This window comes from Mus pahari, chromosome 18 (assembly GCF_900095145.1).
Source record: "Mus pahari chromosome 18, PAHARI_EIJ_v1.1, whole genome shotgun sequence".
Lineage (NCBI taxonomy): Eukaryota > Metazoa > Chordata > Mammalia > Rodentia > Muridae > Mus > Mus pahari.
The window spans coordinates 47849449-47865225 of NC_034607.1; positions in this window are offsets into that span (position 1 = coordinate 47849449).

Here is a 15777-nt window from a genome sequence, read left to right on the forward strand (position 1 = left end):
AAATCAGTCTGGCGGTTCCTCAGAAAATTGGACATAGTACTACTGGAAGATCCAGCAATACCTCTCCTGGGCATATACCCAGAAGATGTTCCAACTTGTAATTAGGACACATGCTCCACTATGTTCATAGCAGCTTTATTTATAATAGACAGAAGCTGGAAAGATCCCAGATGCCCCTCAATAGAGGAGTGGATACAGAAAATGTGGTGCATTTACACAATGGAGTACTACTCAGCTATTAAAAACAATGAATTTATGAAATTCTTGGGCAAATGGATATATCTGGAGGATATGATCCTTAGTGAGGTAACCCAATCTCAAAAGAAGTCACTAGATATGCACTCACTGATAAGTGGATATTAGTCCAGAAATTTAGAATACCCAAGACACAATTTGTAAAACACAAGAAAACCAAGATAGGGTACAAAATACCCATGAAAGGAGTTACAGAGACAAAGTTTGGAGCTAAGATGAAAGTATGGACTATCCAGAGACTACCACACCCGGGATCCATCCCAGCATCAGCCACCAAACCCAGACACTATTGCATATGCCAGCAAGATTTTGTTGAAGGGACCCTGATANAGCAGTCTCTTGTGAGGCTATGCCAGTGCCTGGTAAACGCTGAAGTGGATGCTCACAGTCAGCTATTGGATGGAACACAGTGTCCCCAATGGAGGAGCTAGAAAAAGTACCCAAGGAGCTGAAGGGGTCTGCAACCCTGTAGGTAGAACAACAATATGAACTAACCAGTACCCCCTGAGCTCGTGTCTCTAGCTGCATGTGTAGCAGAAGATGGCCTAATTGACCACCATTGGGAAGAGAGGCCCCTTGGTCTTGCAAACTATATATGCCCCAGTACAGGGGAATGCCACGGCCAAGAAGTAGGAGTGGGTGGGTAGGAGAGCAGGGGTGGGAGGAGGGTATATGGGACTTTGGGGATAACATTTGAAATGTAAGTAAAGAAAATATCTAATTAAAAAAAGAAAGAAGAAAAAGAAAGAAGAAACCCTCAGCTCACTTATGCTTGGTTGTTTTTTTGTTTTTTGTTTCTGTTTTGTTTTGTTTTGTTTTGTTTGTTTGTTTGTTTTTTTGTTGTTTTTTTGTTTTGTTTTGCTTCTCTGCTGTGAGATAAACAGCTCCTGCTACAGGCTTTCAGTGATAAACATTTTTCTTGCTGCTCCTGTAAAGCAATTAATTCATTTGAATTTGCACTGAAAATCCCTGAACTCATGAATAAAAATTAATCTCTCCTTAAAAAAAAAAAAATTGAGTGGGCAGGAGGTGTCAAGGACACTCCAAGAAGTCCTACAGAGTCAACTAACTTGGGCCTGTGGTGGCTCACAGACAGTAAACAACCAACCCAAGAGCAAGCAGGGGCTGGACCCAGGCCGTCTTCACAGTTGCCACAGATCTGCAACTTTGTCTTCATGTTGGTGCCCTAAAAATAGGAGTGGGAGCTGTCCCTGACTCTGTTGATTGCCATTCGATGCCCTCCCTAACTGGACTGACTCGGTGGGAGAGGGTGTACATAGTCCTCCTGGGACTAGATGTTCCAGGGTGGTGTGGTACCCCAGGTGTGGCTTCTCCTCTGAGCAGAGCGGGAGAGGGTAATTGGGGAAGGGATTTGTCAGGGTGGGACAGAGAGGAGCGGGGGAGATCTGTGATTGGGATGTAAAATGAATATATAGATTAATCAAAAAGAAGTAAATGTTAGAATAACAATTGGGTGAACAATCATTCAGGACTGGGTAAATAAAGACAAATATTAAAATCTTAGTGTACAATGGAGTAAAGGTGTGGATAGTGGAAGAATCTCTCTCTCTCTCCATATACATATATATATATATATTTATTCATATATATATATATATATATATACATATTTATATATATTTATATATATATAAAGTCTGTAGGACTTATTCACACATATACATATATATGTGTGTGTGTAATGAAAAGCAATATTTATGATCATCAATAATTTAAAAATAGTGCTAACATAGATGTCCTATTAGACATGTACCCAAAGGAAATGCAACCAGTCTGCCTGCGTCATCTTCATTCTATGCTTACTGTGGCACAGACAACAATGTGAACACTGTTCCACCATTTAAAGTGAAGTCCTATCATTTGTGACATGGATGGAGTTGGAGGTCACAGTGTTAAGTGATATGAGTAAGGGTAGAAAGACGTTATTTTCTTGTGGAAAGAAATTCAGGTGTAGGCAAGAAACCATGTTGTTCCCATTTGCCTTGAGAGTAGAATTTGGTACCCAAATCTAAGGATCACAGAGAATAGGAAATGGGGAACAGAGTTTCATTGATAGATACTTAGTCATTGTTGGAAAGCTGTAAGAGTTCTTTCATAGTATTGTGTAGTAGAGAAACTACAGATAAAGTACCACGTATTTCAAGAAGTATCTTATTACAGTGAGATTATACAGAAACTATTTTAAAAGGCTATTCATTTCTACACAATCACTTAATTTGTTATGTCCTTTATTGTATTTATGTACTATTGGGATAACCATGTTAAACAACTTACTTTCTGTATTCCATTCTACTGTATTCATTAAAAATAAAATTGATCTAGGGCTAATTGTAAGCATAATTTGCTATAAATTCTAAACATCTTAATTTTCAATATGCTTCAACAGAGATGAAATTTGGGCCTAAGCAATGGTTCAGTGATGACTGTTAACTCTTTCAGAAAGGGTAGTAATTTGCATCAAGGATCCTGATAGATTCAGCCTACAGACTTGCACCTCTTTAGTATACTGATTATAGGACACAAGAATTTAAGAGATTTTTTAATAAGATTATTAAACTAAAGGAATTAAAACTTTGCAACACATATCAATTTGTGTTTCATGTCTGAATACTAGTAACTATCATTGACTTGAAGAAAAAGGCAATTATAAAAATTAGTGTAAAATTATCACATTATGCATTTGACAATAAAATGCTAGGTTGTCCTACTAAAATTTTCCAGCAGCTGACTGAGACAGATGTTGATACTGACACCTAACCATTGGACTGAAGTTGGGGACTCCTATGGTTGAATTAGGGGAAAGATTGAAGAAGCTAAAGGGGAGACTGACCCAATAGGAAATCCAGCAGTCTAAACTAACCCAGACTCCAGACTCAGTCTCCTAGAGACTGAGTCATCAATCAGCATACACAGGCAGTCCCAGGTCCCTGGCACATAGTAGATAGACGCCTGGTCTGACCTCAGTGGGAGAAGATATGCTTAATCTTTGAGAGAATTGAGGCCCCTGGGAAGGGGGAGGACCTAGGGAGAAGCACCCTCTCACAGGCAAGGTGGAAGAGCACTGGGATGAGGAACTGTGGGAGGAAGTACTGGGAGGGGAGGCAATGACTGGAATGTAAATACATAAAATAATTAAAATAAAAAAAATATTACCACAAGCCTTCAGAATAAATGATAATGTAGACATTTATCCTTCAATGTATTGCATTGAGGATTTTAATGTTGACACATTCTCCCCTCCCCCTTTTTTTTCCTCTGTATAGCCCTGGCTGTCCTGGAACTCACTTTGTAGACCAGGCTGGCCTTGAACTCAGATTATCTGCCTGCCTCTGCCTCCCCGAGTGCTGGAATTAAAGGCGTGCACCACCACACCCTTAAATACATAACTACACAAACATTTCATGTATTTACAGCCTGATATGTGGTCTTCTATTTGTCATTTCTTATAACTTAATTAAATTGAACTACATTCTCACTTTATTCTCTTTCTCTTATCTATAAACATATTTTATATAATATAATTTACATAAATTATACATGAACACCATAAACTATTAATCCAGAAAAACAAGCCTAGGTCTTCAACCCTTTTCATTATGTTTCTTAGGGCCCCCAGTGAAGGAGCTAGAGAAAATACTCAAGGAGCTGAAGAGGTCTGCAGACTATAGGTGGAACAACAATATGAACTAACGAGTTCATACCTAGGCAAATACCTAGGCAAATGGGAAATTTGCTGTGTATTACACTATAGTATTTAATACTGTAAACATATGGTCGACTTTAAGAAAGAAATTGAAAATATTTGCATTTATGAATATTTAGATCTAAATCTAAATAAATTCAAAACAATTGAGTGTTTCTTTAAAAGGCAATTTAAACTTGGATTGGAAATACAGAGACTTATTAAAAGATAAGGGACTCTCAGAAATCTAAAAAAAAAAAGATGTTTCCTCAAGAGATATCAAGAATTATAAAGCCAAAGTAATTAAGACAAAGTACAATGGGGACATATTTAAATAAACTAACAGCGCACATTAGAGAATTTAGGCATAGACTGTAGGTTAATTGAAAAAGGAAACTTAAATAAATGATACTCGGACTATCTGATATAAAAATTTAAAAAAAGAAAGAAATTACACTCTAGTACCACCCCACTGTCAAAGGATCATTCCTTCTTGTAATATATATATATATATATGTAAAACACTGGAAAGCAATATAACGTTCTGAAGCATTATATGTCAATATATCTTTATGACATCACAGTAAGCAAAGGACTTGAATTACAGCTGAGCAAATTACAAACAAACAAACAAGCAACATTGACAGAACTACTGAGTATCTAAGACTATTTGGATATCAAAATTTGGCCTTGTAGGGTTTAACAAGATAATAGAACATAAAGTTGGCTGGGTAGGGAAGTGGGATGGATCTGGAAAGAGAATGTGGAAAGGAGAGAATTTGATCAAAAAATACACTATGAAACTCACAAAGAATAAAAACAGAGTGCCTCCAAGGAACTACCTCTAAACAGGTCTATATCCCCTGGCCGTATTTATCATTTTTCCCGCCTTCGAATGGTGGGCTAGAAGATGGATGGCCTTTCCTTCACTCTCTCCTCTAAACTCTGTTTCTGAATTCCCTCCTATGAGTATTTTGTTCCCCCTTCTAAGAAGTACTGAAGAATCCATACTTTGGTCTTCCTTCTTCTTGAGCTTCATGTGGTTTGTGAATTGTATCTTTGATATTCGGAGCTTTGGGGCTAATATCCACTTATCAGTGAGTGTATACCATGTGCTTTTGTGCCTGGGTTACCTCACTCAGGATGATAATTTCTTTTTTATTTTATTTTTTTAGGATGATAATTTCTAGTTCCATCCATTTGCCTAGAAATTTCATGAAGTCATTGTTTTTAATGGCTGAGTAGTACTCCATTGTGTAAATGTTCCACATTTTCTGTATCCATTCCTCTGATGAAGGACATCTGGGTTCTTTCCAGCTTCTGGCGACTATAAATAAGGCTGCTATGAACAGAGTGGAGCATGTGTCCTTATTATGTGTTGGATCATCTTTTGGGTATAAACCCAGGAGTGGTATAGCTGGCTCCTCAGGTATTACTATGTCCAATTTTCTGAAGAACCATCAGAATGATTTCCAGAGTGATTGTCCCAGCTTACAATCCCACCAGCAATGGAGGAGTGTTCCTCTTTCTCCATATCCTCACCAGTTTTTGCTGTCACCTGAGTTTTTTATCTTAGCCATTCTGACTGGTATGAGGTGGAATCTCAGGGTTAATTTGATTTGCATTTCACTGATGACTAAGGATGTTGAACAATTATTTAAGTGCTTCTCTGCCATTTGATAATCCACAGTTTAGAATTCTTTGATTAGCTCTGTACCCCATTTTTAAATCAAGTTATTTGATTCTCTGGAGTCTATCTTGTTGAGTTCTTTGTATAGATATATAGGTAAAGATCTTTTCCCAATCTGTGAGTTGCCATTTTGTCTTATTGACAGTGTCCTTCTCCTTTCAGAAGCTTTGCAATTTCGTTAGGTCTCATTTATCTATTGTTGACCTTAGAGCATAAACCCTTGGTGGTCTTTTCAGGAAATTTTGTCCTGTGCCCATGTGTATGAGGCTCTTATTCTATTAGTTTCAGTGTATCTGGTTTTATGTGGAGGTCCTTGATCCATTTAGACTTGAGCTTTGTACAAGGAGATAAGAAGTGAATCAATTTACATTCTTCTACATGCTGAACCAGCACCATTTGTTGAAAATATCTTTTTTTCTCCTTGGATGGTTTTAGCTCCTTTGTCAAAGATCAAGTAACCATATGTGTGTGGGTTCATTTCTGGGTCTTCAATTCTATTCCATTGATCTACCTCCCTGTCTCTGTACCAATATTATACAGTTATTATCACAATCGCCCTGTAGTACAGCTTGAGGTTGGTGATGGTGATTCCACCAGAAGTTCTTTTACTGTAGAGAATAGTTTTTGATATCCTGGGTTTTTGGTTATTTCAAATGAATTTGTAAATTGCTCTTTCTAACTCTATGAAGAATTGAGCTGTAATTTTGATGGGGCTTGCATTGAGCTATAGATTGCATTTAGCAAGATGACCATATTTACTATATTAATCCTGACAATCCATGAGCATGGGTGATTTTTTCTATCTTCTGAGATCTTCTTCAATTTATTTCTTCAGAGACTTGAAGTTCTTGTCTTACAGATCTTTCACTTGCTTGGTTAGGGTGCACCAAGGTATTTTATCTTATTTTTGACTATTGGGAACAGTATCATTTCTGTAATTTCTTTCTCAACCTGTTTATCCTTTGAGTAGAGGAAGGCTATTGATTTGTTTGTGTTAATTTTATATCCAGCCACTTTGCTGAAGTCATTTATCCAGTTTAGGAGTTCTTTGGTGAAATTTGGGGGGTCACTTACCTATACTATCATATCATCTGCAAAGGAAGAAGATTGACTTCTTCCTTTCCAGTTTGTATCCCTTTGACCTCCTTTTGTTATCTAGTTGCTCTGGCTAGGACTTCAAGTACTATATTGACTATATAGTGAGTGAGTGGGCAAGAATTTTATTGAGTATTTTTGCATTGGTATTCATAAGGGAAATTGGTCTGAAATTCTCTTTCTTTGTTGGGTCTTTGTGTGGTTTACCTATTAGAGTAATTGTGGCTTCATAGTACAAATTGGGTAGTGTTCTTCTTTTTGAAATATTTAGGATGATTTCTGGCTTCTATGTACCATTTTATCTCTACCTCTCTTTGGAAGGCATTAGCTTACCAATCAGAATTTCATCTCTTCTCTGAGAAGGATAAAGTTCTGTGCTGCTAGATACTTCATTTTTCTATGAATAAGATCTTAGGAAGGATGATCACTACAATGAGTGGTGGGATGCAAGACAGCTTGCTTGCAAGCAGACTTTGCTTACCTTTAAGGACTTTTGCTAGGTGGCATCTTCTCCCTCATGCATGCCTGAAAGCATTTACAATAATGGAGGGCTATCATAATGCTGTTGGTCTTGATTCTGGCAACCAGGTACTGTTATAATTTCCTAGAGTGGTAGCTAAATAATCCCCAAGAAAACACTGAAAGACAAGGTCCTGAAAAGAAGGACTCTTCCAACTTCCAAGCATCATAGAAATTTTGTTCCATTCTCTGAATCACCAAGAAGCTTTCCAGTCTTTCTTCCTGGCCACTCTCAATTTTCCATTTCAGATCTCCTGGGTCTCGCCTATTCCTCAGCCTTCAGTTAGGTGACTGGAAAGAGGGAGAGCATGGTCTTACATGCTCAAGAAATAGTAGCCTAGTGTGCTTACTATTTCTTGAGGTCCCTGGACCATCTTGGAGGTTTAGCATGTGTTTAAATTCTCTCTGCCTGCAATGGGAGAAATGAGTAGAATTATTATCAAAATTATAATTGTAAGAGTAAATACTTTGATATGATTCTGAATCTGCCAAGTATATAAGGTTTATATTTATTATAGAGGGGATTTCACATTTAAATTTAATTTTACTGGTAATATGAGGATATGTTAATACATGCCAAGTGGTTCTGGTTACTAGCTTTCTTTGTGATGAAAACATTTCCTCCAGTTATTTTAAAAAAGTCTTAAAATTGTTTTTTTAATGTGAAAGCCAAACCTTGCTCACTTCTTTATTTTTCTGGAGCCAGTGTTTTTATTCCCTGGGTTTTTCTTCACTTTCAGACTTTCCAGAGCATATTAAATAATCCTCAGTGGATTTTAACTCAAACTATTCTTTCCAACATCCAAAAGTGGATTTTAAAATAAATTTTTTCCTTGCTGGCTACAAAAATCAGAATCTGTTGAAAGACTAGTTGGTTCAATTTATTATTTTGCAACATAGGAAATCCTGTACATATTTACTGCAATGTCATTTAACAAGAGAGAGTCTAGTAAATGAGGAAAGGTCTGCTGGAGATATGATTAACATCTTGCAAACAGATTTATTGCCTATCCCCTTCATAGCAGTGTTCCCCATGGTACAGAGAATGTTTTGAACTGATGTGACCAGGGTAGAAGAGTTGCTTAAACAAGAGCCAGAAAGGCTCATTTTCAGAGAACTTTAGGCTAGTTGTTTTACTTTTTACAGATATAAACCTTAACAAATGCTGGGTGCAAACCACTGAGCCATCTCTCCAGACCCTATTGTCTGCTTTGAAAATGAGGAAACCAATGCCCAAAGGGAGAGCAAGACATAAGTAGTTCCATAACTGACTAAATACATTGTCTCTCAAAGGTGAAAGTAGTGATTGCCATATGAGGTGTGTGGTCCCCAAAGCCCACACACCAAACTTGCAGTTAAAGTGTATGATGTATAACATAAAGATGTTCATGAGTCATTGTACTTTATGGGGTGAAGGGAATTACTAAATCACCAAAGAAACCTATCTACTGATAGTTAATCATCTGAGCATTGACCACTCAAGTCAGCCCTAAAGTTGCGTTCTGCATAAACATTTCGACAGAAGTTGCATAACACACACACACACACACACACACACATATATGTATATATGTATATATATATGTATATATGTATATATATATATATGTATTATATATATATATACATATATACATATATATATATGTATTGCACAGGATTGTGTCTAAAAATATTCTGTATATTTGTGTATATGAGTGTGAGTTTAGATATGTGTGTTCATGTATGTACAGATAGGCAAACATCTTTGTATGTAGAGATCAGAGATTAACCCTTTTGCTGCTCTACAGAAGTAGTCTACCTTAAAGCTAAGGGGACCTTTGGCTCTAAATTAGGCTAAGTTTGCTGTTGATCTGCCTGCTGCCCCATTGCTGGTATATACCTACTATTTAAAACCTAGCATTTCACTTGGGTACCAAGGTCAAAATCAGATCTTCGTGCTTGCCTGACAGGCAGGTACTTCACCAATTGAGTTGTCCCTATCACTCACTATACACACTCTTTTTCCCTTATATCATTCCTAGTGTCTTAGGTACATTACTATTGCTCTGAAGAGACACCATGACCAAGGAAACTTATAGAAGAGTTTATTAGGTTTTTCAGTTTCAGAGGATGAGTCTATGGCCACCATAGTTTGGAACATGGCAGCAGAAAGGCTAGCATGGCACTGGAGCAGTAGCTGAGAGCTTACATCTGACCCACAAACAGGACAGAGGTTTGGGTGTCCTACTTGAGCTAATTGGGAATGGTCTGAGCTTTTGAAACCTCAAATCTCAAACCCATTAAGTAACATACCTCCTGCAACAAGGCCTTGCATTCTAATCCATCCCAGTGCATCCCATCATCTGGTGACCGAGCATTCAAATATATGAACCCATGGAAGGCCATTCTTATTCAAACCACCACACCTAGATTCTCTTTCTTGGTGTCTAAGGATTAGAAAAATGTCTGTTCTAATATGTTAAGAAGACTGGTATATCTAAACTCTCTTCATTTCCTATAAATTCCAACCTCATTTTACTGTATACCCAATTATGAAGGTCCCAGCATAATATATGCATAGTTGATACAGAAAACTAAAATAAAAGAACCCTGATCCAAATGTACCATTATCTTAGAAGGGGAAAACATCGACTTACCTCAACCATTCCTCCCACATTCTGTAAAGCAGGATAATAGAGACGTAACAGCCTAAGAATATCCCTGTCAGAAATTGATTAGACAGAGAGGCATTTTTCAGTTTCCTCTACAAAAATCAAATCTGCTCATTTAAAACTCTCAGGAATCAAAACATATTTTGTTCAGAATTGGGACAAAGACATCTAATGCAAAAATGGGAATTTATTTGAAATTCACGTGTTTTAAAATGAACTGCAATTGTTCTAACTTCTCCTTGTCTTTTTCGAGTACAAGAGAAAGGCAGCCATTGAACTCTCAAAGAATCATAGAACGCAGGTCAGGAGCTAAACATGCATTTGAAGCCTGATAGTGCAAATGTTGGGACCATCATTGCATTTCTTCTGCTTTCTCTCAGTCTAAGCTCAGCACGTCTGCCAAGAGAAGTGAGGTACAAAGAAATCCAAGAGCTCCCCTCGGTTCTGGCTTGAGAAGCTATCACCCGTGACCCTAACACTCTTAGGGACTCTAAGTATAGGCTGGGTTTTCTTCCTAATTTTATCATTCTGTCTCATCCAATAAATCCAATAACATTGATGAGGCAGAAGAAACTCTGTCTCAAGGAATCAAAACACTGGGAATGGGGAGCCTTTCTTTTTGTTCCACAAATCCTTGATTCCATGAAAATCAAATGTACTCATTGCTTATGCCTGTCTTTATCTTTTTGACACTTAATTTCAGTCATTGGAAACAGGTACAGAAATCCAACCAAGAATGTGGCAATGGATACTCCTGCCTTTGTAGCATAGGCAAAGTAAAGGGAATGCTAGGGACTAAAACACACTGAGAGTCATGGAGAGAAATGGAGGGAATCAAACAAGTGCATGTTGAATGTGCTCCCATACGTATTATATCCCTTCCTTATGTCAACGGCAATGAGAACTGAATCAACAAACCACCTGCTAATCTGCATAGATGTTAATAAGACCCTAGATTCCCATAACACGCTATTCAAAAGATCCAATTACAATTTAAAAATGCATTAGCATATAAACATTAGGAGAATCTCAACTTACGTAGGGATGCTTTGGAATCATCCATGGGTCATTCAAGTGTATAAAACAAAATGATTAAGACATTGTAAACACCTTAAAAAAATCAAAACATAAATGTTTAAAAATCAGCAAAATGGAAGTTGTTAAGTGGGACCAAACAAGATATTTAGAAGTAAAAGAGAAATAACTACACTGAACTTGAAGTGCATAGGCACAAGAACAGGAGCAATAATAGGGTCAGTAAGTGAACTTGAAGCTAGCTCTCTATAAGGGGAAATTACTCAATCTGAAAAAACCTAGTGATAAAAATTTAAAAATCAAACCTCTTATATTCCCTGTGACGTTATTGGAAGGTAAAAACTGAGTTTTCTTCATATTCTAAGGGACTAAGTTAAGGATTTGGGAGGCTTATATTGTTCCTGTATAATCTTGTTTATGTATCCTTACTGCTCTAGTGATCTTTTTTTTTTGACACTTTCACTAATGTGAAAGATCTTATCCACACACAATGTTCTTGTTTATTTATAAACATCTTTGGCTTATGTTTCTGCCTCTCACTCACAGTCCTGGCTTCCCTAACTATGTTCAGAACCTTTGGCTTTATTTTAAACTCAATTTTAAATGTATGTATGTATGTATGTACATATGTATGTATGTATGTACGTATGTATGTACGGATGCATGTATGTATTTTTTATTTATTCATCCATGTGCTTGTGTGAGTATTGTGAATGCACACTTGTGGAGTTCAAAGGACAATTCTTGGGAGAGAGTTCTCTCTTACAACATGAGTTCTGAGGACGGAACTCTTAGATCTTCAGGCTTGAATCCAAGTATCTCTACCAGGTGGCCAATCTCATTAGTCCTAGACCACTACTGTTCCTTTTAAAGATGAGTAACTGTCTTGGCTTCTTGATGCCTGCATTGAGTTTGTTTTGGTTTTGTTTTTTTTGTTTTTGTTTTTGTTTTTGTTTTGTTTTGTTTTGTTTTGTTGTTGTTTTTCTTCTCATACCAGGAAACTCAGTTATCTCATAAGCCAGTTCTTTCTGTGGCATTGACAAGATCCCAGAGTGTTCAGGCCTGTGATCCGCTGGAATCTTTTTTGATCCACAGAGTCTTTTGTTATGAATATCTTTCCTGAGGCCAAGATCCACAAGTGGTTATCTACTCAAGTCTTTCCCATGTGGTAGTTTAGATCACGCATATTTAGGCAACCAAGAAGTTTGGAGGAAATATATCAGAGAAATATTGATTTCCTCATTTCTATATCTTCAGTTATTATTCACATAACTTATATTCACATGATTTATATCTTATTGGAAAATATTTAAATTCCTCAGTTTAAATTCCTACATAGTGATAATCTTCGAAATATTTTAACTTCTTTGACATTATAGAATATTTACAACATTTCCTGCTTTCATTTTTCACTTCAACCCCTTCCATTTACCTCCACCCTTGCTCTGTCAAATTCATGGCTTCTTTTTCTTTCATTGCTGTTGTGTGTGTGTGTGTGTGTGTGCGTGTGTGTGTGTGTGTGTGTGTGTGTGTGTATTCCTGAATACATAAATTCAACGTTTTCAGTCTGTACTGTGTTACTTCTATTTATGTGTTTTAGGGCTGACCATTTGGTTATTGGGTAATCAGTTGCTGTGTTCTTCTCTGGGGAAGACTTTCTCCCACTCCCAGCTTTCCTTACTTGCCTGTAATTTTTTGCATAGAGTTGAAGTCTTCTGAGTCCCTGTGCTTTATTGTCTATTCATGTCTTCCTTTTGTACTAGAAGAAAAGGGCAGAAGGATTTTAAGAGACAAAGAATTAGGAGATTGCTGTGTATTTGTGTCTCCTGGAAATGTCAGAGAAATTATAGATATGAAATCTCACTGGCATAGCTACCTTAACATTTGACTAGAATGTCGTGAGAATCTCGGTTCTTATTAATATCATCTATAAAATGATCTTGTTATTTTCCTTCTAATTAAAAATTTCTTTTGATTCCATGGAAGTATTTCACACTGATACTTTTAGTACCTTGGCCTTGGAATTTTAGATACATTTCATTTAATTCCCTCTTATCTGTTAAGTAAGATGTCTCCAGTGTCTTTTGTTATATCTATAAAACAGCAACCTCAAATGTGAATTGGTGGGCTTAGTTATAAACTCTCATCATTCAGAAATAGCATTTTCCATGAAGCAGGCTTCTTTTAGTTTTTGATCATTCATTTTATTCTCTAGACTCTAGATTGGAGAGGTTTTATGTTAAAAAAAAAAAAAAAAAAGCAAAAATGAATCAAACAAAAAACAGTCCAGGTAAAAAATGGAGACATGGGTCTTGTCACATAACAATGAAAATCTCCTAGGTTTTGCATGTATCGACATTGAAATGGTATTTGAGCTTTCAGGGATTTTATTTGTAAAGATAGACAAATCTGTGTCAGTCTCTGCCTGTACTCACTGGCTTCAATATGGTAAAACAGAATCCAATCCAGCAGTTGCTGCTGGTGGACAGCATTGCCACTGTGCCTCTTTACCATGTTGTTCAGAGAGCAATATGGTCAGAATGAGACATGGCACAAACACAGAGCTGTGGTCTTCCTTTATGATGACGTTAGTGTCAAATATAGTTTGTTCCCGTTCTTCCATTTGGGTTACTTCTTTAAAAAAAATCAAGAGCATCCTATTTTTATTAGGACTCCAGCTGTTCTTGAATACATTGTCACCCTGTCAGTTGGGTTCTTATTACAGACTTTCTTAATTTGTGACCTTCAAAGTAAATTTACTAAGAACACTAGAACTCCATTTGTAGTCACAGATTTTAAGTCTTTCAGAATGAGGGTCATTAAGTATTCATTACACTCTCAAGATGCTTATAAAGAATTAATTAAAGAATTCTTATTCCTTGGTAAATAAAAATTTGTTTTATGGTCATACAATGATCAGAATCATTTAATACATATATATATATTAACAACAACAACAACAAAACAAAAACAAAAACAAAAACAAAACAAGAAAAGCTACCCAAAATGAAGAAGAGGAACTACCCTCAAATTTAGAACTCATTTCTCCTCCATTAGCAGTCACCTTTAAGGGCCCAAACAGTTCATCATACAGGATGTGAGTGCCAGCTGTTTCCATTTATTGAGTACTTAGTGATAAGAGGCAATGTGCTCAACATTTTCTATGGAATACTCATGTTAAGCATTTTTTGCTTAGCAAGACGAAAAAGATGTAAGTTATCAACTATGCTATCAGCAAGGATGGGGTCCAGATCTCAATCCCAGCTCATAGGCAAATACTCATTTCATCCCACAGCTTCTCATCTCCTCCCAAGAGAAGCGAATCCCATTGAATCAAATATTCAGCGAGAAGTGCAGTATGAGTAAGTTCTAATATCATGTTAAAATGCTGACGAACGTTTGATGCCTGCCTGCGTTTCCATTTGTTCACCAGCAAGAAGACAATTCTCTAAAATGTCACACCTTCCTTAGTGTCATTCAAACACCAAGTACAAAGTATATTGTACTAAAACGAAATGATTCAGGAACACTCAGATGCAACGTGTCATGTGAAGAGCACAAAAAATAATTGGCATCAGTTTCCTTGTCAAGTTTTGTGCTAATTTCATAAAGAAGAATTATTCATCCTGGCCTTTAAGCAGTAATTTAATTGTACATGCAGTACTAAGAAGCATTCTGAAGATGACAATCACATTGCTCATTATCTTTAGGGTTCTGCTGTGTGTGGGCTATGGACATATGCTTTATCCCATCATTTGTAAAGCTTCCTTAGAGTTTCTGTTTCCTGTGGATTTTCATATTGCTTCTATGACCGTGTAAGTTTAAAAAGAAACACCATGTACCTGCTTCTTGTTCTATGGAGTTCTGTTGTAGCTTCGTGTCTGTTTTAGGTAAATGCTAAGTACTGAAGATTGAGTTCTAACAATTTAGTCCTGGTCTCTTCTCTTTATACTGCAATAATATTGGAAATTGTAAGAGCGTATAACACTATCATATTCATATGTGCATTGGCACCTTTTATTTTTACTAACTTAATGTGCAATGAAACACACACATCCATACTGAAATTGTTTTGTACTTGGCTAAAACAGGAAAATATAAACAATCAACTTATCATTTTTTATTTCAATAAACTTTGTCCTCTAAAAACAGTTCTAATGTATAATTATTGAAGTTTCTTAGAGGCTTCTGTTTGTCCCAGGATCATTTATGGGAGGTTTGTATTTTTGTCATCTTTGTTAAATATGAGATGGCTGAAGTTAAATGCATTCATGTTTAGGCTTTCTATTTTGTTCCAAAGAACTATGGTGTGTGTGTGTGTGTGTGTGTGTGTGTGTGTGTGTGTGTGCGTGTTACTGACTTATCTATACCTCTGTAATACAACATGCAAACTGTTATTGTGATTTCTCTAGAATTTTTTTTTCTCAGTGTTACTATGGTTATTTAGAGCTTGTTGTGGTTCATTACTTTATGATTTTTTTGATCTATTTCTGTAAGGAATGTGTTAACAAACTTGATTGGCATTGCACTGACTATGTAACTTCCTTTCAGGAGAATGGACAGTTCACAATATTACTACTACAGACCTATGAGCACTTGAGTCTTTCCATTTTCTAGTATTTTCCTCAGCCTCCTGAGAGTGTAGGTGTTATATGATCCCTTTATCATATGTTTACTAGTGGTATCTAGAAAGATTACAGATTTTTCTAAGTTGTTTTGAATCCTGACTTTACTGAAATAATTAATCATGTCTGCAAAATTTCTGGTAGAATTTTAGGAATCAGTTATATATAATATCAAATAATCTGATAATTGACATTATTTTT